The following is a 25592-nucleotide window of genomic DNA, read 5'->3' as shown; positions in this document are numbered from 1 at the left end:
TTGTTTTGGGCAAAGGGGTGAGATTGTGATTTCCTCTGCGGCAGATGAAGAGAAAGGGCTTTATGCACTACAGGTCCCTGGACAGCCAAGCAAGTGTGAGCCGGAGACTGTGCTTCAGCTCTGAAGCAGTGTATCGAGAGCCTTCAAGGAGGAGGGGAATTAGCTCAGATGGTAGAGCGCTCGCTTAGCATGCGAGAGGTAGCGGGATCGATGCCCGCATTCTCCAGCAAGACGCTTTTTCTTCATTTTCACTATTTTATTCAAAACACGCCAATCGTCGCAAATAAAGTCATGTGCTCGCTTCTGTTTTTTTTACTATCATCCTAAAAGTCTTCCGTCCACTTTCTGCTATCCCAAAGAGTCATCCGCGCGAGGGCCGGCAACAGGCGTGATACTGTGCAACAGGCGCATTGCATGGCATTGGTGACATATTCAGGAAATTCCACTTTGATGCCACCCAGGGCTGTTGACCTTTTATTTCAGTTCAATACGATGCTTCGAATAATTGGTTCAAAGTGCGCAGCCTTTGCTCTTTTATTTCGTTTTCATCGGAGCAGGTCGGAGCTGGCAGAAGAGTGAGCCCTGTCTGCAGGAGCTCTGATTCCAGAAAGCATATTTTCCCTGTCTTTCTTACCACTCATCTGTGTCTCTTCGCTGACATGAGGGGTTGCTACACTCTGCAGTCTCCCGGCATTTAAAGTCTGCTACCAGCAGAGCACGTTCTGGACTTCACAGCGCCCAGCAAAGTACTAGCCTGCGCCCTCCCCCTACTACCGCAAAAACCTTTTGCATAAGTGTGAACAAAATGCCACGAACCACCCCAGATGGGACTCGAACCCACAATTCCTGGCTTAGGAGGCCAGTGCCTTATCCATTAGGCCACTGGGGCCACTCGACAGAGAAGGGGAAAGTTCTTTCTTTTCCTCTTCTCTCACTGGAGTCACGGGTACTGGCCCACTGAAAAGGGCAAGTTGGCTCACGTCCAAAGCTGCAGTGTCCCAGCACACGCGGGCAAAAGGCACCTGCTTGCACTCGGCTGGACACTTCCGCTTTATGGGACACACGATGGAAAGTGGACTCAATTCCCAGACCTAACTCTTACCTGTTTGGTATTCTGACGCTCGATTGTAAAATATGGCCAGCTGGTAAAAATGACAAAGGGCACTCCAGCGCTGGTCCTTTGGCTGCAGGCGGCGTGTCAGCGGCCTAAAACAGCAAGAAATAGCGAGAGAAATAAAGTGAGAAGCAAGCACCTTTTCAATTGGGCTCTCGGGTCTATGGGACTGGCGTGCAGCCTCTTGATCACAAGCGCAGGTCCAGCGTGAAAGGGCGTGGGAGTGGAGTCACTCTGCTATTAATACCTGGTTGGCCAATCCTCATTGCAATGGATGGCCATCTGCAGCTTTACTTGTAGCTCCACTGAAGGTATTTTGTTTTGGGCAAAGGGGTGAGATTGTGATTTCCTCTGCGGCAGATGAAGAGAAAGGGCTTTATGCACTACAGGTCCCTGGACAGCCAAGCAAGTGTGAGCCGGAGACTGTGCTTCAGCTCTGAAGCAGTGTATCGAGAGCCTTCAAGGAGGAGGGGAATTAGCTCAGATGGTAGAGCGCTCGCTTAGCATGCGAGAGGTAGCGGGATCGATGCCCGCATTCTCCAGCAAGACGCTTTTTCTTCATTTTCACTATTTTATTCAAAACTCGCCAATCGTCGCAAATAAAGTCATGTGCTCGCTTCTGTTTTTTTTACTATCATCCTAAAAGTCTTCCGTCCACTTTCTGCTATCCCAAAGAGTCATCCGCGCGAGGGCCGGCAAGAGGCGTGATACTGTGCAACAGGCGCATTGCATGGCATTGGTGACATATTCAGGAAATTCCACTTTGATGCCACCCAGGGCTGTTAACCTTTTATTTCATTTCAATACGATGCTTCGAATAATTGGTTCAAAGTGCGCAGCCTTTGCTCTTTTATTTCGTTTTCATCGGAGCAGGTCGGAGCTGGCAGAAGAGTGAGCCCTGTCTGCAGGAGCTCTGATTCCAGAAAGCATATTTTCCCTGTCTTTCTTACCACTCATCTGTGTCTCTTCGCTGACATGAGGGGTTGCTACACTCTGCAGTCTCCCGGCATTTAAAGTCTGCTACCAGCAGAGCACGTTCTGGACTTCACAGCGCCCAGCAAAGTACTAGCCTGCGCCCACCCCCTACTACCGCAAAAACCTTTTGCATGCTTTGGCAGAAGTGTGAACAAAATGCCACGAACCACCCAAGATGGGACTCGAACCCACAATCCCTGGCTTAGGAGGCCAGTGCCTTATCCATTAGGCCACTGGGGCCACTCGACAGAGAAGGGGAAAGTTCTTTCTTTTCCTCTTCTCTCACTGGAGTCACGGGTACTGGCCCACTGAAAAGGGCAAGTTGGCTCACGTCCAAAGCTGCAGTGTCCCAGCACACGCGGGCAAAAGGCACCTGCTTGCACTCGGCTGGACACTTCCGCTTTATGGGACACACGATGGAAAGTGGACTCAATTCCCAGACCTAACTCTTACCTGTTTGGTATTCTGACGCTCGATTGTAAAATATGGCCAGCTGGTAAAAATGACAAAGGGCACTCCAGCGCTGGTCCTTTGGCTGCAGGCGGCGTGTCAGCGGCCTAAAACAGCAAGAAATAGCGAGAGAAATAAAGTGAGAAGCAAGCACCTTTTCAATTGGGCTCTCGGGTCTATGGGACTGGCGTGCAGCCTCTTGATCACAAGCGCAGGTCCAGCGTGAAAGGGCGTGGCAGTGGAGTCACTCTGCTATTAATACCTGGTTGGCCAATCCTCGTTGCAATGGATGGCCATCTGCAGCTTTACTTGTAGCTCCACTGAAGGTATTTTGTTTTGGGCAAAGGGGTGAGATTGTGATTTCCCCTGCGGCAGATGAAGAGAAAGGGCTTTATGCACTACAGGTCCCTGGACACCCAAGCAAGTGTGAGCCGGAGACTGTGCTTCAGCTCTGAAGCAGTGTATCGAGAGCCTTCCAGGAGGAGGGGAATTAGCTCAGATGGTAGAGCGCTCGCTTAGCATGCGAGAGGTAGCGGGATCGATGCCCGCATTCTCCAGCAAGACGCTTTTTCTTCATTTTCACTATTTTATTCAAAACACGCCAATCGTCGCAAATAAAGTCATGTGCTCGCTTCTGTTTTTTTTACTATCATCCTAAAAGTCTTCCGTCCACTTTCTGCTATCCCAAAGAGTCATCCGCGCGAGGGCCGGCAACAGGCGTGATACTGTGCAACAGGCGCATTGCATGGCATTGGTGACATATTCAGGAAATTCCACTTTGATGCCACCCAGGGCTGTTGACCTTTTATTTCAGTTCAATACGATGCTTCGAATAATTGGTTCAAAGTGCGCAGCCTTTGCTCTTTTATTTCGTTTTCATCGGAGCAGGTCGGAGCTGGCAGAAGAGTGAGCCCTGTCTGCAGGAGCTCTGATTCCAGAAAGCATATTTTCCCTGTCTTTCTTACCACTCATCTGTGTCTCTTCGCTGACATGAGGGGTTGCTACACTCTGCAGTCTCCCGGCATTTAAAGTCTGCTACCAGCAGAGCACGTTCTGGACTTCACAGCGCCCAGCAAAGTACTAGCCTGCGCCCTCCCCCTACTACCGCAAAAACCTTTTGCATAAGTGTGAACAAAATGCCACGAACCACCCCAGATGGGACTCGAACCCACAATTCCTGGCTTAGGAGGCCAGTGCCTTATCCATTAGGCCACTGGGGCCACTCGACAGAGAAGGGGAAAGTTCTTTCTTTTCCTCTTCTCTCACTGGAGTCACGGGTACTGGCCCACTGAAAAGGGCAAGTTGGCTCACGTCCAAAGCTGCAGTGTCCCAGCACACGCGGGCAAAAGGCACCTGCTTGCACTCGGCTGGACACTTCCGCTTTATGGGACACACGATGGAAAGTGGACTCAATTCCCAGACCTAACTCTTACCTGTTTGGTATTCTGACGCTCGATTGTAAAATATGGCCAGCTGGTAAAAATGACAAAGGGCACTCCAGCGCTGGTCCTTTGGCTGCAGGCGGCGTGTCAGCGGCCTAAAACAGCAAGAAATAGCGAGAGAAATAAAGTGAGAAGCAAGCACCTTTTCAATTGGGCTCTCGGGTCTATGGGACTGGCGTGCAGCCTCTTGATCACAAGCGCAGGTCCAGCGTGAAAGGGCGTGGGAGTGGAGTCACTCTGCTATTAATACCTGGTTGGCCAATCCTCATTGCAATGGATGGCCATCTGCAGCTTTACTTGTAGCTCCACTGAAGGTATTTTGTTTTGGGCAAAGGGGTGAGATTGTGATTTCCTCTGCGGCAGATGAAGAGAAAGGGCTTTATGCACTACAGGTCCCTGGACAGCCAAGCAAGTGTGAGCCGGAGACTGTGCTTCAGCTCTGAAGCAGTGTATCGAGAGCCTTCAAGGAGGAGGGGAATTAGCTCAGATGGTAGAGCGCTCGCTTAGCATGCGAGAGGTAGCGGGATCGATGCCCGCATTCTCCAGCAAGACGCTTTTTCTTCATTTTCACTATTTTATTCAAAACACGCCAATCGTCGCAAATAAAGTCATGTGCTCGCTTCTGTTTTTTTTACTATCATCCTAAAAGTCTTCCGTCCACTTTCTGCTATCCCAAAGAGTCATCCGCGCGAGGGCCGGCAACAGGCGTGATACTGTGCAACAGGCGCATTGCATGGCATTGGTGACATATTCAGGAAATTCCACTTTGATGCCACCCAGGGCTGTTGACCTTTTATTTCAGTTCAATACGATGCTTCGAATAATTGGTTCAAAGTGCGCAGCCTTTGCTCTTTTATTTCGTTTTCATCGGAGCAGGTCGGAGCTGGCAGAAGAGTGAGCCCTGTCTGCAGGAGCTCTGATTCCAGAAAGCATATTTTCCCTGTCTTTCTTACCACTCATCTGTGTCTCTTCGCTGACATGAGGGGTTGCTACACTCTGCAGTCTCCCGGCATTTAAAGTCTGCTACCAGCAGAGCACGTTCTGGACTTCACAGCGCCCAGCAAAGTACTAGCCTGCGCCCTCCCCCTACTACCGCAAAAACCTTTTGCATAAGTGTGAACAAAATGCCACGAACCACCCCAGATGGGACTCGAACCCACAATTCCTGGCTTAGGAGGCCAGTGCCTTATCCATTAGGCCACTGGGGCCACTCGACAGAGAAGGGGAAAGTTCTTTCTTTTCCTCTTCTCTCACTGGAGTCACGGGTACTGGCCCACTGAAAAGGGCAAGTTGGCTCACGTCCAAAGCTGCAGTGTCCCAGCACACGCGGGCAAAAGGCACCTGCTTGCACTCGGCTGGACACTTCCGCTTTATGGGACACACGATGGAAAGTGGACTCAATTCCCAGACCTAACTCTTACCTGTTTGGTATTCTGACGCTCGATTGTAAAATATGGCCAGCTGGTAAAAATGACAAAGGGCACTCCAGCGCTGGTCCTTTGGCTGCAGGCGGCGTGTCAGCGGCCTAAAACAGCAAGAAATAGCGAGAGAAATAAAGTGAGAAGCAAGCACCTTTTCAATTGGGCTCTCGGGTCTATGGGACTGGCGTGCAGCCTCTTGATCACAAGCGCAGGTCCAGCGTGAAAGGGCGTGGGAGTGGAGTCACTCTGCTATTAATACCTGGTTGGCCAATCCTCATTGCAATGGATGGCCATCTGCAGCTTTACTTGTAGCTCCACTGAAGGTATTTTGTTTTGGGCAAAGGGGTGAGATTGTGATTTCCTCTGCCGCAGATGAAGAGAAAGGGCTTTATGCACTACAGGTCCCTGGACAGCCAAGCAAGTGTGAGCCGGAGACTGTGCTTCAGCTCTGAAGCAGTGTATCGAGAGCCTTCAAGGAGGAGGGGAATTAGCTCAGATGGTAGAGCGCTCGCTTAGCATGCGAGAGGTAGCGGGATCGATGCCCGCATTCTCCAGCAAGACGCTTTTTCTTCATTTTCACTATTTTATTCAAAACTCGCCAATCGTCGCAAATAAAGTCATGTGCTCGCTTCTGTTTTTTTTACTATCATCCTAAAAGTCTTCCGTCCACTTTCTGCTATCCCAAAGAGTCATCCGCGCGAGGGCCGGCAACAGGCGTGATACTGTGCAACAGGCGCATTGCATGGCATTGGTGACATATTCAGGAAATTCCACTTTGATGCCACCCAGGGCTGTTGACCTTTTATTTCAGTTCAATACGATGCTTCGAATAATTGGTTCAAAGTGCGCAGCCTTTGCTCTTTTATTTCGTTTTCATCGGAGCAGGTCGGAGCTGGCAGAAGAGTGAGCCCTGTCTGCAGGAGCTCTGATTCCAGAAAGCATATTTTCCCTGTCTTTCTTACCACTCATCTGTGTCTCTTCGCTGACATGAGGGGTTGCTACACTCTGCAGTCTCCCGGCATTTAAAGTCTGCTACCAGCAGAGCACGTTCTGGACTTCACAGCGCCCAGCAAAGTACTAGCCTGCGCCCTCCCCCTACTACCGCAAAAACCTTTTGCATAAGTGTGAACAAAATGCCACGAACCACCCCAGATGGGACTCGAACCCACAATTCCTGGCTTAGGAGGCCAGTGCCTTATCCATTAGGCCACTGGGGCCACTCGACAGAGAAGGGGAAAGTTCTTTCTTTTCCTCTTCTCTCACTGGAGTCACGGGTACTGGCCCACTGAAAAGGGCAAGTTGGCTCACGTCCAAAGCTGCAGTGTCCCAGCACACGCGGGCAAAAGGCACCTGCTTGCACTCGGCTGGACACTTCCGCTTTATGGGACACACGATGGAAAGTGGACTCAATTCCCAGACCTAACTCTTACCTGTTTGGTATTCTGACGCTCGATTGTAAAATATGGCCAGCTGGTAAAAATGACAAAGGGCACTCCAGCGCTGGTCCTTTGGCTGCAGGCGGCGTGTCAGCGGCCTAAAACAGCAAGAAATAGCGAGAGAAATAAAGTGAGAAGCAAGCACCTTTTCAATTGGGCTCTCGGGTCTATGGGACTGGCGTGCAGCCTCTTGATCACAAGCGCAGGTCCAGCGTGAAAGGGCGTGGGAGTGGAGTCACTCTGCTATTAATACCTGGTTGGCCAATCCTCATTGCAATGGATGGCCATCTGCAGCTTTACTTGTAGCTCCACTGAAGGTATTTTGTTTTGGGCAAAGGGGTGAGATTGTGATTTCCTCTGCGGCAGATGAAGAGAAAGGGCTTTATGCACTACAGGTCCCTGGACAGCCAAGCAAGTGTGAGCCGGAGACTGTGCTTCAGCTCTGAAGCAGTGTATCGAGAGCCTTCAAGGAGGAGGGGAATTAGCTCAGATGGTAGAGCGCTCGCTTAGCATGCGAGAGGTAGCGGGATCGATGCCCGCATTCTCCAGCAAGACGCTTTTTCTTCATTTTCACTATTTTATTCAAAACTCGCCAATCGTCGCAAATAAAGTCATGTGCTCGCTTCTGTTTTTTTTACTATCATCCTAAAAGTCTTCCGTCCACTTTCTGCTATCCCAAAGAGTCATCCGCGCGAGGGCCGGCAAGAGGCGTGATACTGTGCAACAGGCGCATTGCATGGCATTGGTGACATATTCAGGAAATTCCACTTTGATGCCACCCAGGGCTGTTAACCTTTTATTTCATTTCAATACGATGCTTCGAATAATTGGTTCAAAGTGCGCAGCCTTTGCTCTTTTATTTCGTTTTCATCGGAGCAGGTCGGAGCTGGCAGAAGAGTGAGCCCTGTCTGCAGGAGCTCTGATTCCAGAAAGCATATTTTCCCTGTCTTTCTTACCACTCATCTGTGTCTCTTCGCTGACATGAGGGGTTGCTACACTCTGCAGTCTCCCGGCATTTAAAGTCTGCTACCAGCAGAGCACGTTCTGGACTTCACAGCGCCCAGCAAAGTACTAGCCTGCGCCCACCCCCTACTACCGCAAAAACCTTTTGCATGCTTTGGCAGAAGTGTGAACAAAATGCCACGAACCACCCAAGATGGGACTCGAACCCACAATCCCTGGCTTAGGAGGCCAGTGCCTTATCCATTAGGCCACTGGGGCCACTCGACAGAGAAGGGGAAAGTTCTTTCTTTTCCTCTTCTCTCACTGGAGTCACGGGTACTGGCCCACTGAAAAGGGCAAGTTGGCTCACGTCCAAAGCTGCAGTGTCCCAGCACACGCGGGCAAAAGGCACCTGCTTGCACTCGGCTGGACACTTCCGCTTTATGGGACACACGATGGAAAGTGGACTCAATTCCCAGACCTAACTCTTACCTGTTTGGTATTCTGACGCTCGATTGTAAAATATGGCCAGCTGGTAAAAATGACAAAGGGCACTCCAGCGCTGGTCCTTTGGCTGCAGGCGGCGTGTCAGCGGCCTAAAACAGCAAGAAATAGCGAGAGAAATAAAGTGAGAAGCAAGCACCTTTTCAATTGGGCTCTCGGGTCTATGGGACTGGCGTGCAGCCTCTTGATCACAAGCGCAGGTCCAGCGTGAAAGGGCGTGGCAGTGGAGTCACTCTGCTATTAATACCTGGTTGGCCAATCCTCGTTGCAATGGATGGCCATCTGCAGCTTTACTTGTAGCTCCACTGAAGGTATTTTGTTTTGGGCAAAGGGGTGAGATTGTGATTTCCCCTGCGGCAGATGAAGAGAAAGGGCTTTATGCACTACAGGTCCCTGGACACCCAAGCAAGTGTGAGCCGGAGACTGTGCTTCAGCTCTGAAGCAGTGTATCGAGAGCCTTCCAGGAGGAGGGGAATTAGCTCAGATGGTAGAGCGCTCGCTTAGCATGCGAGAGGTAGCGGGATCGATGCCCGCATTCTCCAGCAAGACGCTTTTTCTTCATTTTCACTATTTTATTCAAAACACGCCAATCGTCGCAAATAAAGTCATGTGCTCGCTTCTGTTTTTTTTACTATCATCCTAAAAGTCTTCCGTCCACTTTCTGCTATCCCAAAGAGTCATCCGCGCGAGGGCCGGCAACAGGCGTGATACTGTGCAACAGGCGCATTGCATGGCATTGGTGACATATTCAGGAAATTCCACTTTGATGCCACCCAGGGCTGTTGACCTTTTATTTCAGTTCAATACGATGCTTCGAATAATTGGTTCAAAGTGCGCAGCCTTTGCTCTTTTATTTCGTTTTCATCGGAGCAGGTCGGAGCTGGCAGAAGAGTGAGCCCTGTCTGCAGGAGCTCTGATTCCAGAAAGCATATTTTCCCTGTCTTTCTTACCACTCATCTGTGTCTCTTCGCTGACATGAGGGGTTGCTACACTCTGCAGTCTCCCGGCATTTAAAGTCTGCTACCAGCAGAGCACGTTCTGGACTTCACAGCGCCCAGCAAAGTACTAGCCTGCGCCCTCCCCCTACTACCGCAAAAACCTTTTGCATAAGTGTGAACAAAATGCCACGAACCACCCCAGATGGGACTCGAACCCACAATCCCTGGCTTAGGAGGCCAGTGCCTTATCCATTAGGCCACTGGGGCCACTCGACAGAGAAGGGGAAAGTTCTTTCTTTTCCTCTTCTCTCACTGGAGTCACGGGTACTGGCCCACTGAAAAGGGCAAGTTGGCTCACGTCCAAAGCTGCAGTGTCCCAGCACACGCGGGCAAAAGGCACCTGCTTGCACTCGGCTGGACACTTCCGCTTTATGGGACACACGATGGAAAGTGGACTCAATTCCCAGACCTAACTCTTACCTGTTTGGTATTCTGACGCTCGATTGTAAAATATGGCCAGCTGGTAAAAATGACAAAGGGCACTCCAGCGCTGGTCCTTTGGCTGCAGGCGGCGTGTCAGCGGCCTAAAACAGCAAGAAATAGCGAGAGAAATAAAGTGAGAAGCAAGCACCTTTTCAATTGGGCTCTCGGGTCTATGGGACTGGCGTGCAGCCTCTTGATCACAAGCGCAGGTCCAGCGTGAAAGGGCGTGGCAGTGGAGTCACTCTGCTATTAATACCTGGTTGGCCAATCCTCGTTGCAATGGATGGCCATCTGCAGCTTTACTTGTAGCTCCACTGAAGGTATTTTGTTTTGGGCAAAGGGGTGAGATTGTGATTTCCCCTGCGGCAGATGAAGAGAAAGGGCTTTATGCACTACAGGTCCCTGGACAGCCAAGCAAGTGTGAGCCGGAGACTGTGCTTCAGCTCTGAAGCAGTGTATCGAGAGCCTTCGAGGAGGAGGGGAATTAGCTCAGATGGTAGAGCGCTCGCTTAGCATAAGAGAGGTAGCGGGATCGATGCCCGCATTCTCCAGCAAGACGCTTTTTCTTCATTTTCACTATTTTATTCAAAACTCGCCAATCGTCGCAAATAAAGTCATGTGCTCGCTTCTGTTTTTTTTACTATCATCCTAAAAGTCTTCCGTCCACTTTCTGCTATCCCAAAGAGTCATCCGCGCGAGGGCCGGCAACAGGCGTGATACTGTGCAACAGGCGCATTGCATGGCATTGGTGACATATTCAGGAAATTCCACTTTGATGCCACCCAGGGCTGTTAACCTTTTATTTCATTTCAATACGATGCTTAGAATAATTGGTTCAAAGTGCGCAGCCTTTGCTCTTTTATTTCGTTTTCATCGGAGCAGGTCGGAGCTGGCAGAAGAGTGAGCCCTGTCTGCAGGAGCTCTGATTCCAGAAAGCATATTTTCCCTGTCTTTGTTACCACTCATCTGTGTCTCTTCGCTGACATGAGGGGTTGCTACACTCTGCAGTCTCCCGGCATTTAAAGTCTGCTACCAGCAGAGCACGTTCTGGACTTCACAGCGCCCAGCAAAGTACTAGCCTGCGCCCTCCCCCTACTACCGCAAAAACCTTTTGCATAAGTGTGAACAAAATGCCACGAACCACCCCAGATGGGACTCGAACCCACAATTCCTGGCTTAGGAAGACAGTGCCTTATCCATTAGGCCACTGGGGCCACTCGACAGAGAAGGGGAAAGTTCTTTCTTTTCCTCTTCTCTCACTGGAGTCACGGGTACTGGCCCACTGAAAAGGGCAAGTTGGCTCACGTCCAAAGCTGCAGTGTCCCAGCACACGCGGGCAAAAGGCACCTGCTTGCACTCGGCTGGACACTTCCGCTTTATGGGACACACGATGGAAAGTGGACTCAATTCCCAGACCTAACTCTTACCTGTTTGGTATTCTGACGCTCGATTGTAAAATATGGCCAGCTGGTAAAAATGACAAAGGGCACTCCAGCGCTGGTCCTTTGGCTGCAGGCGGCGTGTCAGCGGCCTAAAACAGCAAGAAATAGCGAGAGAAATAAAGTGAGAAGCAAGCACCTTTTCAATTGGGCTCTCGGGTCTATGGGACTGGCGTGCAGCCTCTTGATCACAAGCGCAGGTCCAGCGTGAAAGGGCGTGGGAGTGGAGTCACTCTGCTATTAATACCTGGTTGGCCAATCCTCATTGCAATGGATGGCCATCTGCAGCTTTACTTGTAGCTCCACTGAAGGTATTTTGTTTTGGGCAAAGGGGTGAGATTGTGATTTCCTCTGCGGCAGATGAAGAGAAAGGGCTTTATGCACTACAGGTCCCTGGACAGCCAAGCAAGTGTGAGCCGGAGACTGTGCTTCAGCTCTGAAGCAGTGTATCGAGAGCCTTCAAGGAGGAGGGGAATTAGCTCAGATGGTAGAGCGCTCGCTTAGCATGCGAGAGGTAGCGGGATCGATGCCCGCATTCTCCAGCAAGACGCTTTTTCTTCATTTTCACTATTTTATTCAAAACTCGCCAATCGTCGCAAATAAAGTCATGTGCTCGCTTCTGTTTTTTTTACTATCATCCTAAAAGTCTTCCGTCCACTTTCTGCTATCCCAAAGAGTCATCCGCGCGAGGGCCGGCAAGAGGCGTGATACTGTGCAACAGGCGCATTGCATGGCATTGGTGACATATTCAGGAAATTCCACTTTGATGCCACCCAGGGCTGTTAACCTTTTATTTCATTTCAATACGATGCTTCGAATAATTGGTTCAAAGTGCGCAGCCTTTGCTCTTTTATTTCGTTTTCATCGGAGCAGGTCGGAGCTGGCAGAAGAGTGAGCCCTGTCTGCAGGAGCTCTGATTCCAGAAAGCATATTTTCCCTGTCTTTCTTACCACTCATCTGTGTCTCTTCGCTGACATGAGGGGTTGCTACACACTGCAGTCTCCCGGCATTTAAAGTCTGCTACCAGCAGAGCACGTTCTGGACTTCACAGCGCCCAGCAAAGTACTAGCCTGCGCCCACCCCCTACTACCGCAAAAACCTTTTGCATGCTTTGGCAGAAGTGTGAACAAAATGCCACGAACCACCCCAGATGGGACTCGAACCCACAATCCCTGGCTTAGGAGGCCAGTGCCTTATCCATTAGGCCACTGGGGCCACTCGACAGAGAAGGGGAAAGTTCTTTCTTTTCCTCTTCTCTCACTGGAGTCACGGGTACTGGCCCACTGAAAAGGGCAAGTTGGCTCACGTCCAAAGCTGCAGTGTCCCAGCACACGCGGGCAAAAGGCACCTGCTTGCACTCGGCTGGACACTTCCGCTTTATGGGACACACGATGGAAAGTGGACTCAATTCCCAGACCTAACTCTTACCTGTTTGGTATTCTGACGCTCGATTGTAAAATATGGCCAGCTGGTAAAAATGACAAAGGGCACTCCAGCGCTGGTCCTTTGGCTGCAGGCGGCGTGTCAGCGGCCTAAAACAGCAAGAAATAGCGAGAGAAATAAAGTGAGAAGCAAGCACCTTTTCAATTGGGCTCTCGGGTCTATGGGACTGGCGTGCAGCCTCTTGATCACAAGCGCAGGTCCAGCGTGAAAGGGCGTGGCAGTGGAGTCACTCTGCTATTAATACCTGGTTGGCCAATCCTCGTTGCAATGGATGGCCATCTGCAGCTTTACTTGTAGCTCCACTGAAGGTATTTTGTTTTGGGCAAAGGGGTGAGATTGTGATTTCCCCTGCGGCAGATGAAGAGAAAGGGCTTTATGCACTACAGGTCCCTGGACAGCCAAGCAAGTGTGAGCCGGAGACTGTGCTTCAGCTCTGAAGCAGTGTATCGAGAGCCTTCCAGGAGGAGGGGAATTAGCTCAGATGGTAGAGCGCTCGCTTAGCATGCGAGAGGTAGCGGGATCGATGCCCGCATTCTCCAGCAAGACGCTTTTTCTTCATTTTCACTATTTTATTCAAAACACGCCAATCGTCGCAAATAAAGTCATGTGCTCGCTTCTGTTTTTTTTACTATCATCCTAAAAGTCTTCCGTCCACTTTCTGCTATCCCAAAGAGTCATCCGCGCGAGGGCCGGCAACAGGCGTGATACTGTGCAACAGGCGCATTGCATGGCATTGGTGACATATTCAGGAAATTCCACTTTGATGCCACCCAGGGCTGTTGACCTTTTATTTCAGTTCAATACGATGCTTCGAATAATTGGTTCAAAGTGCGCAGCCTTTGCTCTTTTATTTCGTTTTCATCGGAGCAGGTCGGAGCTGGCAGAAGAGTGAGCCCTGTCTGCAGGAGCTCTGATTCCAGAAAGCATATTTTCCCTGTCTTTCTTACCACTCATCTGTGTCTCTTCGCTGACATGAGGGGTTGCTACACTCTGCAGTCTCCCGGCATTTAAAGTCTGCTACCAGCAGAGCACGTTCTGGACTTCACAGCGCCCAGCAAAGTACTAGCCTGCGCCCTCCCCCTACTACCGCAAAAACCTTTTGCATAAGTGTGAACAAAATGCCACGAACCACCCCAGATGGGACTCGAACCCACAATTCCTGGCTTAGGAGGCCAGTGCCTTATCCATTAGGCCACTGGGGCCACTCGACAGAGAAGGGGAAAGTTCTTTCTTTTCCTCTTCTCTCACTGGAGTCACGGGTACTGGCCCACTGAAAAGGGCAAGTTGGCTCACGTCCAAAGCTGCAGTGTCCCAGCACACGCGGGCAAAAGGCACCTGCTTGCACTCGGCTGGACACTTCCGCTTTATGGGACACACGATGGAAAGTGGACTCAATTCCCAGACCTAACTCTTACCTGTTTGGTATTCTGACGCTCGATTGTAAAATATGGCCAGCTGGTAAAAATGACAAAGGGCACTCCAGCGCTGGTCCTTTGGCTGCAGGCGGCGTGTCAGCGGCCTAAAACAGCAAGAAATAGCGAGAGAAATAAAGTGAGAAGCAAGCACCTTTTCAATTGGGCTCTCGGGTCTATGGGACTGGCGTGCAGCCTCTTGATCACAAGCGCAGGTCCAGCGTGAAAGGGCGTGGGAGTGGAGTCACTCTGCTATTAATACCTGGTTGGCCAATCCTCATTGCAATGGATGGCCATCTGCAGCTTTACTTGTAGCTCCACTGAAGGTATTTTGTTTTGGGCAAAGGGGTGAGATTGTGATTTCCTCTGCGGCAGATGAAGAGAAAGGGCTTTATGCACTACAGGTCCCTGGACAGCCAAGCAAGTGTGAGCCGGAGACTGTGCTTCAGCTCTGAAGCAGTGTATCGAGAGCCTTCAAGGAGGAGGGGAATTAGCTCAGATGGTAGAGCGCTCGCTTAGCATGCGAGAGGTAGCGGGATCGATGCCCGCATTCTCCAGCAAGACGCTTTTTCTTCATTTTCACTATTTTATTCAAAACTCGCCAATCGTCGCAAATAAAGTCATGTGCTCGCTTCTGTTTTTTTTACTATCATCCTAAAAGTCTTCCGTCCACTTTCTGCTATCCCAAAGAGTCATCCGCGCGAGGGCCGGCAAGAGGCGTGATACTGTGCAACAGGCGCATTGCATGGCATTGGTGACATATTCAGGAAATTCCACTTTGATGCCACCCAGGGCTGTTAACCTTTTATTTCATTTCAATACGATGCTTCGAATAATTGGTTCAAAGTGCGCAGCCTTTGCTCTTTTATTTCGTTTTCATCGGAGCAGGTCGGAGCTGGCAGAAGAGTGAGCCCTGTCTGCAGGAGCTCTGATTCCAGAAAGCATATTTTCCCTGTCTTTCTTACCACTCATCTGTGTCTCTTCGCTGACATGAGGGGTTGCTACACTCTGCAGTCTCCCGGCATTTAAAGTCTGCTACCAGCAGAGCACGTTCTGGACTTCACAGCGCCCAGCAAAGTACTAGCCTGCGCCCACCCCCTACTACCGCAAAAACCTTTTGCATGCTTTGGCAGAAGTGTGAACAAAATGCCACGAACCACCCAAGATGGGACTCGAACCCACAATCCCTGGCTTAGGAGGCCAGTGCCTTATCCATTAGGCCACTGGGGCCACTCGACAGAGAAGGGGAAAGTTCTTTCTTTTCCTCTTCTCTCACTGGAGTCACGGGTACTGGCCCACTGAAAAGGGCAAGTTGGCTCACGTCCAAAGCTGCAGTGTCCCAGCACACGCGGGCAAAAGGCACCTGCTTGCACTCGGCTGGACACTTCCGCTTTATGGGACACACGATGGAAAGTGGACTCAATTCCCAGACCTAACTCTTACCTGTTTGGTATTCTGACGCTCGATTGTAAAATATGGCCAGCTGGTAAAAATGACAAAGGGCACTCCAGCGCTGGTCCTTTGGCTGCAGGCGGCGTGTCAGCGGCCTAAAACAGCAAGAAATAGCGAGAGAAATAAAGTGAGAAGCAAGCACCTTTTCAATTGGGCTCTCGGGTCTATGGGACTGGCGTGCAGCCTCTTGATCACAAGCGCAGGTCCAGCGTGAAAGGGCGTGGCAGTGGAGTCACTCTGCTATTAATACCTGGTTGGCCAATCCTCGTTGCAATGGATGGCCATCTGCAGCTTTACTTGTAGCTCCACTGAAGGTATTTTGTTTTGGGCAAAGGGGTGAGATTGTGATTTCCCCTGCGGCAGATGAAGAGAAAGGGCTTTATGCACTACAGGTCCCTGGACACCCAAGCAAGTGTGAGCCGGAGACTGTGCTTCAGCTCTGAAGCAGTGTATCGAGAGCCTTCCAGGAGGAGGGGAATTAGCTCAGATGGTAGAGCGCTCGCTTAGCATGCGAGAGGTAGCGGGATCGATGCCCGCATTCTCCAGCAAGACGCTTTTTCTTCATTTTCACTATTTTATTCAAAACACGCCAATCGTCGCAAATAAAGTCATGTGCTCGCTTCTGTTTTTTTTACTATCATCCTAAAAGTCTTCCGTCCACTTTCTGCTATCCCAAAGAGTCATCCGCGCGAGGGCCGGCAACAGGCGTGATACTGTGCAACAGGCGCATTGCATGGCATTGGTGACATATTCAGGAAATTCCACTTTGATGCCACCCAGGGCTGTTGACCTTTTATTTCAGTTCAATACGATGCTTCGAATAATTGGTTCAAAGTGCGCAGCCTTTTCTCTTTTATTTCGTTTTCATCGGAGCAGGTCGGAGCTGGCAGAAGAGTGAGCCCTGTCTGCAGGAGCTCTGATTCCAGAAAGCATATTTTCCCTGTCTTTCTTACCACTCATCTGTGTCTCTTCGCTGACATGAGGGGTTGCTACACTCTGCAGTCTCCCGGCATTTAAAGTCTGCTACCAGCAGAGCACGTTCTGGACTTCACAGCGCCCAGCAAAGTACTAGCCTGCGCCCACCCCCTACTACCGCAAAAACCTTTTGCATAAGTGTGAACAAAATGCCACGAACCTCCCCAGATGGGACTCGAACCCACAATCCCTGGCTTAGGAGGCCAGTGCCTTATCCATTAGGCCACTGGGGCCACTCGACAGAGAAGGGGAAAGTTCTTTCTTTTCCTCTTCTCTCACTGGAGTCACGGGTACTGGCCCACTGAAAAGGGCAAGTTGGCTCACGTCCAAAGCTGCAGTGTCCCAGCACACGCGGGCAAAAGGCACCTGCTTGCACTCGGCTGGACACTTCCGCTTTATGGGACACACGATGGAAAGTGGACTCAATTCCCAGACCTAACTCTTACCTGTTTGGTATTCTGACGCTCGATTGTAAAATATGGCCAGCTGGTAAAAATGACAAAGGGCACTCCAGCGCTGGTCCTTTGGCTGCAGGCGGCGTGTCAGCGGCCTAAAACAGCAAGAAATAGCGAGAGAAATAAAGTGAGAAGCAAGCACCTTTTCAATTGGGCTCTCGGGTCTATGGGACTGGCGTGCAGCCTCTTGATCACAAGCGCAGGTCCAGCGTGAAAGGGCGTGGCAGTGGAGTCACTCTGCTATTAATACCTGGTTGGCCAATCCTCGTTGCAATGGATGGCCATCTGCAGCTTTACTTGTAGCTCCACTGAAGGTATTTTGTTTTGGGCAAAGGGGTGAGATTGTGATTTCCCCTGCGGCAGATGAAGAGAAAGGGCTTTATGCACTACAGGTCCCTGGACAGCCAAGCAAGTGTGAGCCGGAGACTGTGCTTCAGCTCTGAAGCAGTGTATCGAGAGCCTTCGATGAGGAGGGGAATTAGCTCAGATGGTAGAGCGCTCGCTTAGCATGCGAGAGGTAGCGGGATCGATGCCCGCATTCTCCAGCAAGACGCTTTTTCTTCATTTTCACTATTTTATTCAAAACTCGCCAATCGTCGCAAATAAAGTCATGTGCTCGCTTCTGTTTTTTTTACTATCATTCTTAAAGTCTTCCGTCCACTTTCTGCTATCCCAAAGAGTCATCCGCACGAGGGCCGGCAACAGGCGTGATACTGTGCAACAGGCGCATTGCATGGCATTGGTGACATATTCAGGAAATTCCACTTTGATGCCACCCAGGGCTGTTAACCTTTTATTTCAGTTCAATACGATGCTTCGAATAATTGGTTCAAAGTGCGCAGCCTTTGCTCTTTTATTTCGTTTTCATCGGAGCAGGTCGGAGCTGGCAGAAGAGTGAGCCCTGTCTGCAGGAGCTCTGATTCCAGAAAGCATATTTTCCCTGTCTTTCTTACCACTCATCTGTGTCTCTTCGCTGACATGAGGGGTTGCTACACTCTGCAGTCTCCCGGCATTTAAAGTCTGCTACCAGCAGAGCACGTTCTGGACTTCACAGCGCCCAGCAAAGTACTAGCCTGCGCCCTCCCCCTACTACCGCAAAAACCTTTTGCATAAGTGTGAACAAAATGCCACGAACCACCCCAGATGGGGCTCGAACCCACAATCCCTGGCTTAGGAGGCCAGTGCCTTATCCATTAGGCCACTGGGGCCACTCGACAGAGAAGGGGAAAGTTCTTTCTTTTCCTCTTCTCTCACTGGAGTCACGGGTACTGGCCCACTGAAAAGGGCAAGTTGGCTCACGTCCAAAGCTGCAGTGTCCCAGCACACGCGGGCAAAAGGCACCTGCTTGCACTCGGCTGGACACTTCCGCTTTATGGGACACACGATGGAAAGTGGACTCAATTCCCAGACCTAACTCTTACCTGTTTGGTATTCTGACGCTCGATTGTAAAATATGGCCAGCTGGTAAAAATGACAAAGGGCACTCCAGCGCTGGTCCTTTGGCTGCAGGCGGCGTGTCAGCGGCCTAAAACAGCAAGAAATAGCGAGAGAAATAAAGTGAGAAGCAAGCACCTTTTCAATTGGGCTCTCGGGTCTATGGGACTGGCGTGCAGCCTCTTGATCACAAGCGCAGGTCCAGCGTGAAAGGGCGTGGGAGTGGAGTCACTCTGCTATTAATACCTGGTTGGCCAATCCTCATTGCAATGGATGGCCATCTGCAGCTTTACTTGTAGCTCCACTGAAGGTATTTTGTTTTGGGCAAAGGGGTGAGATTGTGATTTCCTCTGCGGCAGATGAAGAGAAAGGGCTTTATGCACTACAGGTCCCTGGACAGCCAAGCAAGTGTGAGCCGGAGACTGTGCTTCAGCTCTGAAGCAGTGTATCGAGAGCCTTCGAGGAGGAGGGGAATTAGCTCAGATGGTAGAGCGCTCGCTTAGCATGCGAGAGGTAGTGGGATCGATGCCCGCATTCTCCAGCAAGACGCTTTTTCTTCATTTTCACTATTTTATTCAAAACTCACCAATCGTCGCAAATAAAGTCATGTGCTCGCTTCTGTTTTTTTTACTATCATCCTAAAAGTCTTCCGTCCACTTTCTGCTATCCCAAAGAGTCATCCGCGCGAGGGCCGGCAAGAGGCGTGATACTGTGCAACAGGCGCATTGCATGGCATTGGTGACATATTCAGGAAATTCCACTTTGATGCCACCCAGGGCTGTTAACCTTTTATTTCATTTCAATACGATGCTTCGAATAATTGGTTCAAAGTGCGCAGCCTTTGCTCTTTTATTTCGTTTTCATCGGAGCAGGTCGGAGCTGGCAGAAGAGTGAGCCCTGTCTGCAGGAGCTCTGATTCCAGAAAGCATATTTTCCCTGTCTTTCTTACCACTCATCTGTGTCTCTTCGCTGACATGAGGGGTTGCTACACTCTGCAGTCTCCCGGCATTTAAAGTCTGCTACCAGCAGAGCACGTTCTGGACTTCACAGCGCCCAGCAAAGTACTAGCCTGCGCCCACCCCCTACTACCGCAAAAACCTTTTGCATAAGTGTGAACAAAATGCCACGAACCACCCCAGATGGGACTCGAACCCACAATCCCTGGCTTAGGAGGCCAGTGCCTTATCCATTAGGCCACTGGGGCCACTCGACAGAGAAGGGGAAAGTTCTTTCTTTTCCTCTTCTCTCACTGGAGTCACGGGTACTGGCCCACTGAAAAGGGCAAGTTGGCTCACGTCCAAAGCTGCAGTGTCCCAGCACACGCGGGCAAAAGGCACCTGCTTGCACTCGGCTGGACACTTCCGCTTTATGGGACACACGATGGAAAGTGGACTCAATTCCCAGACCTAACTCTTACCTGTTTGGTATTCTGACGCTCGATTGTAAAATATGGCCAGCTGGTAAAAATGACAAAGGGCACTCCAGCGCTGGTCCTTTGGCTGCAGGCGGCGTGTCAGCGGCCTAAAACAGCAAGAAATAGCGAGAGAAATAAAGTGAGAAGCAAGCACTTTTTCAATTGGGCTCTCGGGTCTATGGGACTGGCGTGCAGCCTCTTGATCACAAGCGCAGGTCCAGCGTGAAAGGGCGTGGCAGTGGAGTCACTCTGCTATTAATACCTGGTTGGCCAATCCTCGTTGCAATGGATGGCCATCTGCAGCTTTACTTGTAGCTCCACTGAAGGTATTTTGTTTTGGGCAAAGGGGTGAGATTGTGATTTCCCCTGCGGCAGATGAAGAGAAAGGGCTTTATGCACTACAGGTCCCTGGACAGCCAAGCAAGTGTGAGCCGGAGACTGTGCTTCAGCTCTGAAGCAGTGTATCGAGAGCCTTCGAGGAGGAGGGGAATTAGCTCAGATGGTAGAGCGCTCGCTTAGCATGCGAGAGGTAGTGGGATCGATGCCCGCATTCTCCAGCAAGACGCTTTTTCATCATTTTCACTATTTTATTCAAAACTCGCCAATCGTCGCAAATAAAGTCATGTGCTCGCTTCTGTTTTTTTTACTATCATCCTAAAAGTCTTCCGTCCACTTTCTGCTATCCCAAAGAGTCATCCGCGCGAGGGCCGGCAAGAGGCGTGATACTGTGCAACAGGCGCATTGCATGGCATTGGTGACATATTCAGGAAATTCCACTTTGATGCCACCCAGGGCTGTTAACCTTTTATTTCATTTCAATACGATGCTTCGAATAATTGGTTCAAAGTGCGCAGCCTTTGCTCTTTTATTTCGTTTTCATCGGAGCAGGTCGGAGCTGGCAGAAGAGTGAGCCCTGTCTGCAGGAGCTCTGATTCCAGAAAGCATATTTTCCCTGTCTTTCTTACCACTCATCTGTGTCTCTTCGCTGACATGAGGGGTTGCTACACTCTGCAGTCTCCCGGCATTTAAAGTCTGCTACCAGCAGAGCACGTTCTGGACTTCACAGCGCCCAGCAAAGTACTAGCCTGCGCCCACCCCCTACTACCGCAAAAACCTTTTGCATGCTTTGGCAGAAGTGTGAACAAAATGCCACGAACCACCCCAGATGGGACTCGAACCCACAATCCCTGGCTTAGGAGGCCAGTGCCTTATCCATTAGGCCACTGGGGCCACTCGACAGAGAAGGGGAAAGTTCTTTCTTTTCCTCTTCTCTCACTGGAGTCACGGGTACTGGCCCACTGAAAAGGGCAAGTTGGCTCACGTCCAAAGCTGCAGTGTCCCAGCACACGCGGGCAAAAGGCACCTGCTTGCACTCGGCTGGACACTTCCGCTTTATGGGACACACGATGGAAAGTGGACTCAATTCCCAGACCTAACTCTTACCTGTTTGGTATTCTGACGCTCGATTGTAAAATATGGCCAGCTGGTAAAAATGACAAAGGGCACTCCAGCGCTGGTCCTTTGGCTGCAGGCGGCGTGTCAGCGGCCTAAAACAGCAAGAAATAGCGAGAGAAATAAAGTGAGAAGCAAGCACCTTTTCAATTGGGCTCTCGGGTCTATGGGACTGGCGTGCAGCCTCTTGATCACAAGCGCAGGTCCAGCGTGAAAGGGCGTGGCAGTGGAGTCACTCTGCTATTAATACCTGGTTGGCCAATCCTCGTTGCAATGGATGGCCATCTGCAGCTTTACTTGTAGCTCCACTGAAGGTATTTTGTTTTGGGCAAAGGGGTGAGATTGTGATTTCCCCTGCGGCAGATGAAGAGAAAGGGCTTTATGCACTACAGGTCCCTGGACACCCAAGCAAGTGTGAGCCGGAGACTGTGCTTCAGCTCTGAAGCAGTGTATCGAGAGCCTTCCAGGAGGAGGGGAATTAGCTCAGATGGTAGAGCGCTCGCTTAGCATGCGAGAGGTAGCGGGATCGATGCCCGCATTCTCCAGCAAGACGCTTTTTCTTCATTTTCACTATTTTATTCAAAACACGCCAATCGTCGCAAATAAAGTCATGTGCTCGCTTCTGTTTTTTTTACTATCATCCTAAAAGTCTTCCGTCCACTTTCTGCTATCCCAAAGAGTCATCCGCGCGAGGGCCGGCAACAGGCGTGATACTGTGCAACAGGCGCATTGCATGGCATTGGTGACATATTCAGGAAATTCCACTTTGATGCCACCCAGGGCTGTTGACCTTTTATTTCAGTTCAATACGATGCTTCGAATAATTGGTTCAAAGTGCGCAGCCTTTGCTCTTTTATTTCGTTTTCATCGGAGCAGGTCGGAGCTGGCAGAAGAGTGAGCCCTGTCTGCAGGAGCTCTGATTCCAGAAAGCATATTTTCCCTGTCTTTCTTACCACTCATCTGTGTCTCTTCGCTGACATGAGGGGTTGCTACACTCTGCAGTCTCCCGGCATTTAAAGTCTGCTACCAGCAGAGCACGTTCTGGACTTCACAGCGCCCAGCAAAGTACTAGCCTGCGCCCTCCCCCTACTACCGCAAAAACCTTTTGCATAAGTGTGAACAAAATGCCACGAACCACCCCAGATGGGACTCGAACCCACAATCCCTGGCTTAGGAGGCCAGTGCCTTATCCATTAGGCCACTGGGGCCACTCGACAGAGAAGGGGAAAGTTCTTTCTTTTCCTCTTCTCTCACTGGAGTCACGGGTACTGGCCCACTGAAAAGGGCAAGTTGGCTCACGTCCAAAGCTGCAGTGTCCCAGCACACGCGGGCAAAAGGCACCTGCTTGCACTCGGCTGGACACTTCCGCTTTATGGGACACACGATGGAAAGTGGACTCAATTCCCAGACCTAACTCTTACCTGTTTGGTATTCTGACGCTCGATTGTAAAATATGGCCAGCTGGTAAAAATGACAAAGGGCACTCCAGCGCTGGTCCTTTGGCTGCAGGCGGCGTGTCAGCGGCCTAAAACAGCAAGAAATAGCGAGAGAAATAAAGTGAGAAGCAAGCACCTTTTCAATTGGGCTCTCGGGTCTATGGGACTGGCGTGCAGCCTCTTGATCACAAGCGCAGGTCCAGCGTGAAAGGGCGTGGCAGTGGAGTCACTCTGCTATTAATACCTGGTTGGCCAATCCTCATTGCAATGGATGGCCATCTGCAGCTTTACTTGTAGCTCCACTGAAGGTATTTTGTTTTGGGCAAAGGGGTGAGATTGTGATTTCCTCTGCGGCAGATGAAGAGAAAGGGCTTTATGCACTACAGGTCCCTGGACAGCCAAGCAAGTGTGAGCCGGAGACTGTGCTTCAGCTCTGAAGCAGTGTATCGAGAGCCTTCGAGGAGGAGGGGAATTAGCTCAGATGGTAGAGCGCTCGCTTAGCATGCGAGAGGTAGCGGGATCGATGCCCGCATTCTCCAGCAAGACGCTTTTTCTTCATTTTCACTATTTTATTCAAAACTCACCAATCGTCGCAAATAAAGTCATGTGCTCGCTTCTGTTTTTTTTACTATCATCCTAAAAGTCTTCCGTCCACTTTCTGCTATCCCAAAGAGTCATCCGCGCGAGGGCCGGCAACAGGCGTGATACTGTGCAACTGGCGCATTGCATGGCATTGGTGACATATTCAGGAAATTCCACTTTGATGCCACCCAGGGCTGTTAACCTTTTATTTCATTTCAATACGATGCTTAGAATAATTGGTTCAAAGTGCGCAGCCTTTGCTCTTTTATTTCGTTTTCATCGGAGCAGGTCGGAGCTGGCAGAAGAGTGAGCCCTGTCTGCAGGAGCTCTGATTCCAGAAAGCATATTTTCCCTGTCTTTCTTACCACTCATCTGTGTCTCTTCGCTGACATGAGGGGTTGCTACACTCTGCAGTCTCCCGGCATTTAAAGTCTGCTACCAGCAGAGCACGTTCTGGACTTCACAGCGCCCAGCAAAGTACTAGCCTGCGCCCACCCCGTACTACCGCAAAAACCTTTTGCATAAGTGTGAACAAAATGCCACGAACCACCCCAGATGGGACTCGAACCCACAATCCCTGGCTTAGGAGGCCAGTGCCTTATCCATTAGGCCACTGGGGCCACTCGACAGAGAAGGGGAAAGTTCTTTCTTTTCCTCTTCTCTCACTGGAGTCACGGGTACTGGCCCACTGAAAAGGGCAAGTTGGCTCACGTCCAAAGCTGCAGTGTCCCAGCACACGCGGGCAAAAGGCACCTGCTTGCACTCGGCTGGACACTTCCGCTTTATGGGACACACGATGGAAAGTGGACTCAATTCCCAGACCTAACTCTTACCTGTTTGGTATTCTGACGCTCGATTGTAAAATATGGCCAGCTGGTAAAAATGACAAAGGGCACTCCAGCGCTGGTCCTTTGGCTGCAGGCGGCGTGTCAGCGGCCTAAAACAGCAAGAAATAGCGAGAGAAATAAAGTGAGAAGCAAGCACTTTTTCAATTGGGCTCTCGGGTCTATGGGACTGGCGTGCAGCCTCTTGATCACAAGCGCAGGTCCAGCGTGAAAGGGCGTGGCAGTGGAGTCACTCTGCTATTAATACCTGGTTGGCCAATCCTCGTTGCAATGGGTGGCCATCTGCAGCTTTACTTGTAGCTCCACTGAAGGTATTTTGTTTTGGGCAAAGGGGTGAGATTGTGATTTCCCCTGCGGCAGATGAAGAGAAAGGGCTTTATGCACTACAGGTCCCTGGACAGCCAAGCAAGTGTGAGCCGGAGACTGTGCTTCAGCTCTGAAGCAGTGTATCGAGAGCCTTCGATGAGGAGGGGAATTAGCTCAGATGGTAGAGCGCTCGCTTAGCATGCGAGAGGTAGCGGGATCGATGCCCGCATTCTCCAGCAAGACACTTTTTCTTCATTTTCACTATTTTATTCAAAACTCACCAATCGTCGCAAATAAAGTCATGTGCTCGCTTCTGTTTTTTTTACTATCATCCTAAAAGTCTTCCGTCCACTTTCTGCTATCCCAAAGAGTCATCCGCGCGAGGGCCGGCAACAGGCGTGATACTGTGCAACAGGCGCATTGCATGGCATTGGTGACATATTCAGGAAATTCCACTTCGATGCCACCCAGGGCTGTTAACCTTTTATTTCATTTCAATACGATGCTTAGAATAATTGGTTCAAAGTGCGCAGCCTTTGCTCTTTTATTTCGTTTTCATCGGAGCAGGTCGGAGCTGGCAGAAGAGTGAGCCCTGTCTGCAGGAGCTCTGATTCCAGAAAGCATATTTTCCCTGTCTTTCTTACCACTCATCTGTGTCTCTTCGCTGACATGAGGGGTTGCTACACTCTGCAGTCTCCCGGCATTTAAAGTCTGCTACCAGCAGAGCACGTTCTGGACTTCACAGCGCCCAGCAAAGTACTAGCCTGCGCCCTCCCCCTACTACCGCAAAAACCTTTTGCATAAGTGTGAACAAAATGCCACGAACCACCCCAGATGGGGCTCGAACCCACAATCCCTGGCTTAGGAGGCCAGTGCCTTATCCATTAGGCCACTGGGGCCACTCGACAGAAAAGGGGAAAGTTCTTTCTTTTCCTCTTCTCTCACTGGAGTCACAGGTACTGACCCACTGAAAAGGGCAAGTTGGCTCACGTCCAAAGCTGCAGTGTCCCAGCACACGCGGGCAAAAGGCACCTGCTTGCACTCGGCTGGACACTTCCGCTTTATGGGACACACGATGGAAAGTGGACTCAATTCCCAGACCTAACTCTTACCTGTTTGGTATTCTGACGCTCGATTGTAAAATATGGCCAGCTGGTAAAAATGACAAAGGGCACTCCAGCGCTGGTCCTTTGGCTGCAGGCGGCGTGTCAGCGGCCTAAAACAGCAAGAAATAGCGAGAGA

General features: G+C 50.6%; 34 non-coding genes across 34 annotated transcripts; 17 read left to right on the top strand and 17 right to left on the bottom strand.

The window, feature by feature from the left end:
• Positions 1 to 153: 153 nt before the first annotated feature.
• TRNAA-AGC (transfer RNA alanine (anticodon AGC)) lies at positions 154 to 226 on the top strand. The gene has a single exon. It is a non-coding gene; the product is annotated as a tRNA-Ala (tRNA).
• A 590-nt stretch (positions 227 to 816) lies between these two features.
• On the bottom strand, positions 817 to 889 carry TRNAR-CCU (transfer RNA arginine (anticodon CCU)). The gene has a single exon. It is a non-coding gene; the product is annotated as a tRNA-Arg (tRNA).
• A 694-nt stretch (positions 890 to 1583) lies between these two features.
• On the top strand, positions 1584 to 1656 carry TRNAA-AGC (transfer RNA alanine (anticodon AGC)). The gene has a single exon. It is a non-coding gene; the product is annotated as a tRNA-Ala (tRNA).
• Positions 1657 to 2256: 600 nt separating this feature from the next.
• Positions 2257 to 2329, bottom strand: TRNAR-CCU (transfer RNA arginine (anticodon CCU)). Its single transcript has one exon. It is a non-coding gene; the product is annotated as a tRNA-Arg (tRNA).
• Positions 2330 to 3023: 694 nt separating this feature from the next.
• On the top strand, positions 3024 to 3096 carry TRNAA-AGC (transfer RNA alanine (anticodon AGC)). Its single transcript has one exon. It is a non-coding gene; the product is annotated as a tRNA-Ala (tRNA).
• Positions 3097 to 3686: 590 nt separating this feature from the next.
• Positions 3687 to 3759, bottom strand: TRNAR-CCU (transfer RNA arginine (anticodon CCU)). Its single transcript has one exon. It is a non-coding gene; the product is annotated as a tRNA-Arg (tRNA).
• A 694-nt stretch (positions 3760 to 4453) lies between these two features.
• On the top strand, positions 4454 to 4526 carry TRNAA-AGC (transfer RNA alanine (anticodon AGC)). The gene has a single exon. It is a non-coding gene; the product is annotated as a tRNA-Ala (tRNA).
• A 590-nt stretch (positions 4527 to 5116) lies between these two features.
• On the bottom strand, positions 5117 to 5189 carry TRNAR-CCU (transfer RNA arginine (anticodon CCU)). Its single transcript has one exon. It is a non-coding gene; the product is annotated as a tRNA-Arg (tRNA).
• A 694-nt stretch (positions 5190 to 5883) lies between these two features.
• Positions 5884 to 5956, top strand: TRNAA-AGC (transfer RNA alanine (anticodon AGC)). The gene has a single exon. It is a non-coding gene; the product is annotated as a tRNA-Ala (tRNA).
• A 590-nt stretch (positions 5957 to 6546) lies between these two features.
• Positions 6547 to 6619, bottom strand: TRNAR-CCU (transfer RNA arginine (anticodon CCU)). Its single transcript has one exon. It is a non-coding gene; the product is annotated as a tRNA-Arg (tRNA).
• Positions 6620 to 7313: 694 nt separating this feature from the next.
• On the top strand, positions 7314 to 7386 carry TRNAA-AGC (transfer RNA alanine (anticodon AGC)). The gene has a single exon. It is a non-coding gene; the product is annotated as a tRNA-Ala (tRNA).
• Positions 7387 to 7986: 600 nt separating this feature from the next.
• On the bottom strand, positions 7987 to 8059 carry TRNAR-CCU (transfer RNA arginine (anticodon CCU)). Its single transcript has one exon. It is a non-coding gene; the product is annotated as a tRNA-Arg (tRNA).
• Positions 8060 to 8753: 694 nt separating this feature from the next.
• On the top strand, positions 8754 to 8826 carry TRNAA-AGC (transfer RNA alanine (anticodon AGC)). Its single transcript has one exon. It is a non-coding gene; the product is annotated as a tRNA-Ala (tRNA).
• Positions 8827 to 9416: 590 nt separating this feature from the next.
• Positions 9417 to 9489, bottom strand: TRNAR-CCU (transfer RNA arginine (anticodon CCU)). The gene has a single exon. It is a non-coding gene; the product is annotated as a tRNA-Arg (tRNA).
• A 2124-nt stretch (positions 9490 to 11613) lies between these two features.
• On the top strand, positions 11614 to 11686 carry TRNAA-AGC (transfer RNA alanine (anticodon AGC)). Its single transcript has one exon. It is a non-coding gene; the product is annotated as a tRNA-Ala (tRNA).
• Positions 11687 to 12286: 600 nt separating this feature from the next.
• TRNAR-CCU (transfer RNA arginine (anticodon CCU)) lies at positions 12287 to 12359 on the bottom strand. The gene has a single exon. It is a non-coding gene; the product is annotated as a tRNA-Arg (tRNA).
• A 694-nt stretch (positions 12360 to 13053) lies between these two features.
• On the top strand, positions 13054 to 13126 carry TRNAA-AGC (transfer RNA alanine (anticodon AGC)). The gene has a single exon. It is a non-coding gene; the product is annotated as a tRNA-Ala (tRNA).
• A 590-nt stretch (positions 13127 to 13716) lies between these two features.
• Positions 13717 to 13789, bottom strand: TRNAR-CCU (transfer RNA arginine (anticodon CCU)). Its single transcript has one exon. It is a non-coding gene; the product is annotated as a tRNA-Arg (tRNA).
• A 694-nt stretch (positions 13790 to 14483) lies between these two features.
• TRNAA-AGC (transfer RNA alanine (anticodon AGC)) lies at positions 14484 to 14556 on the top strand. The gene has a single exon. It is a non-coding gene; the product is annotated as a tRNA-Ala (tRNA).
• A 600-nt stretch (positions 14557 to 15156) lies between these two features.
• TRNAR-CCU (transfer RNA arginine (anticodon CCU)) lies at positions 15157 to 15229 on the bottom strand. The gene has a single exon. It is a non-coding gene; the product is annotated as a tRNA-Arg (tRNA).
• Positions 15230 to 15923: 694 nt separating this feature from the next.
• Positions 15924 to 15996, top strand: TRNAA-AGC (transfer RNA alanine (anticodon AGC)). Its single transcript has one exon. It is a non-coding gene; the product is annotated as a tRNA-Ala (tRNA).
• A 590-nt stretch (positions 15997 to 16586) lies between these two features.
• On the bottom strand, positions 16587 to 16659 carry TRNAR-CCU (transfer RNA arginine (anticodon CCU)). The gene has a single exon. It is a non-coding gene; the product is annotated as a tRNA-Arg (tRNA).
• Positions 16660 to 17353: 694 nt separating this feature from the next.
• Positions 17354 to 17426, top strand: TRNAA-AGC (transfer RNA alanine (anticodon AGC)). Its single transcript has one exon. It is a non-coding gene; the product is annotated as a tRNA-Ala (tRNA).
• Positions 17427 to 18016: 590 nt separating this feature from the next.
• On the bottom strand, positions 18017 to 18089 carry TRNAR-CCU (transfer RNA arginine (anticodon CCU)). Its single transcript has one exon. It is a non-coding gene; the product is annotated as a tRNA-Arg (tRNA).
• A 694-nt stretch (positions 18090 to 18783) lies between these two features.
• On the top strand, positions 18784 to 18856 carry TRNAA-AGC (transfer RNA alanine (anticodon AGC)). The gene has a single exon. It is a non-coding gene; the product is annotated as a tRNA-Ala (tRNA).
• A 590-nt stretch (positions 18857 to 19446) lies between these two features.
• TRNAR-CCU (transfer RNA arginine (anticodon CCU)) lies at positions 19447 to 19519 on the bottom strand. Its single transcript has one exon. It is a non-coding gene; the product is annotated as a tRNA-Arg (tRNA).
• Positions 19520 to 20213: 694 nt separating this feature from the next.
• Positions 20214 to 20286, top strand: TRNAA-AGC (transfer RNA alanine (anticodon AGC)). The gene has a single exon. It is a non-coding gene; the product is annotated as a tRNA-Ala (tRNA).
• A 600-nt stretch (positions 20287 to 20886) lies between these two features.
• On the bottom strand, positions 20887 to 20959 carry TRNAR-CCU (transfer RNA arginine (anticodon CCU)). Its single transcript has one exon. It is a non-coding gene; the product is annotated as a tRNA-Arg (tRNA).
• Positions 20960 to 21653: 694 nt separating this feature from the next.
• TRNAA-AGC (transfer RNA alanine (anticodon AGC)) lies at positions 21654 to 21726 on the top strand. The gene has a single exon. It is a non-coding gene; the product is annotated as a tRNA-Ala (tRNA).
• A 590-nt stretch (positions 21727 to 22316) lies between these two features.
• On the bottom strand, positions 22317 to 22389 carry TRNAR-CCU (transfer RNA arginine (anticodon CCU)). The gene has a single exon. It is a non-coding gene; the product is annotated as a tRNA-Arg (tRNA).
• Positions 22390 to 23083: 694 nt separating this feature from the next.
• Positions 23084 to 23156, top strand: TRNAA-AGC (transfer RNA alanine (anticodon AGC)). The gene has a single exon. It is a non-coding gene; the product is annotated as a tRNA-Ala (tRNA).
• Positions 23157 to 23746: 590 nt separating this feature from the next.
• Positions 23747 to 23819, bottom strand: TRNAR-CCU (transfer RNA arginine (anticodon CCU)). The gene has a single exon. It is a non-coding gene; the product is annotated as a tRNA-Arg (tRNA).
• Positions 23820 to 24513: 694 nt separating this feature from the next.
• TRNAA-AGC (transfer RNA alanine (anticodon AGC)) lies at positions 24514 to 24586 on the top strand. The gene has a single exon. It is a non-coding gene; the product is annotated as a tRNA-Ala (tRNA).
• A 590-nt stretch (positions 24587 to 25176) lies between these two features.
• On the bottom strand, positions 25177 to 25249 carry TRNAR-CCU (transfer RNA arginine (anticodon CCU)). The gene has a single exon. It is a non-coding gene; the product is annotated as a tRNA-Arg (tRNA).
• Between the last annotated feature and the right edge of the window lie 343 nt (positions 25250 to 25592).

This window comes from Ambystoma mexicanum, chromosome 5q, assembly GCF_040938575.1.
Source record: "Ambystoma mexicanum isolate Mex_15411 chromosome 5q, UKY_AmexF1_1, whole genome shotgun sequence".
In the NCBI taxonomy this organism is placed as follows: Eukaryota; Metazoa; Chordata; class Amphibia; order Caudata; family Ambystomatidae; genus Ambystoma; species Ambystoma mexicanum.
This window is presented reverse-complemented; position numbering and strand designations above follow the sequence as displayed.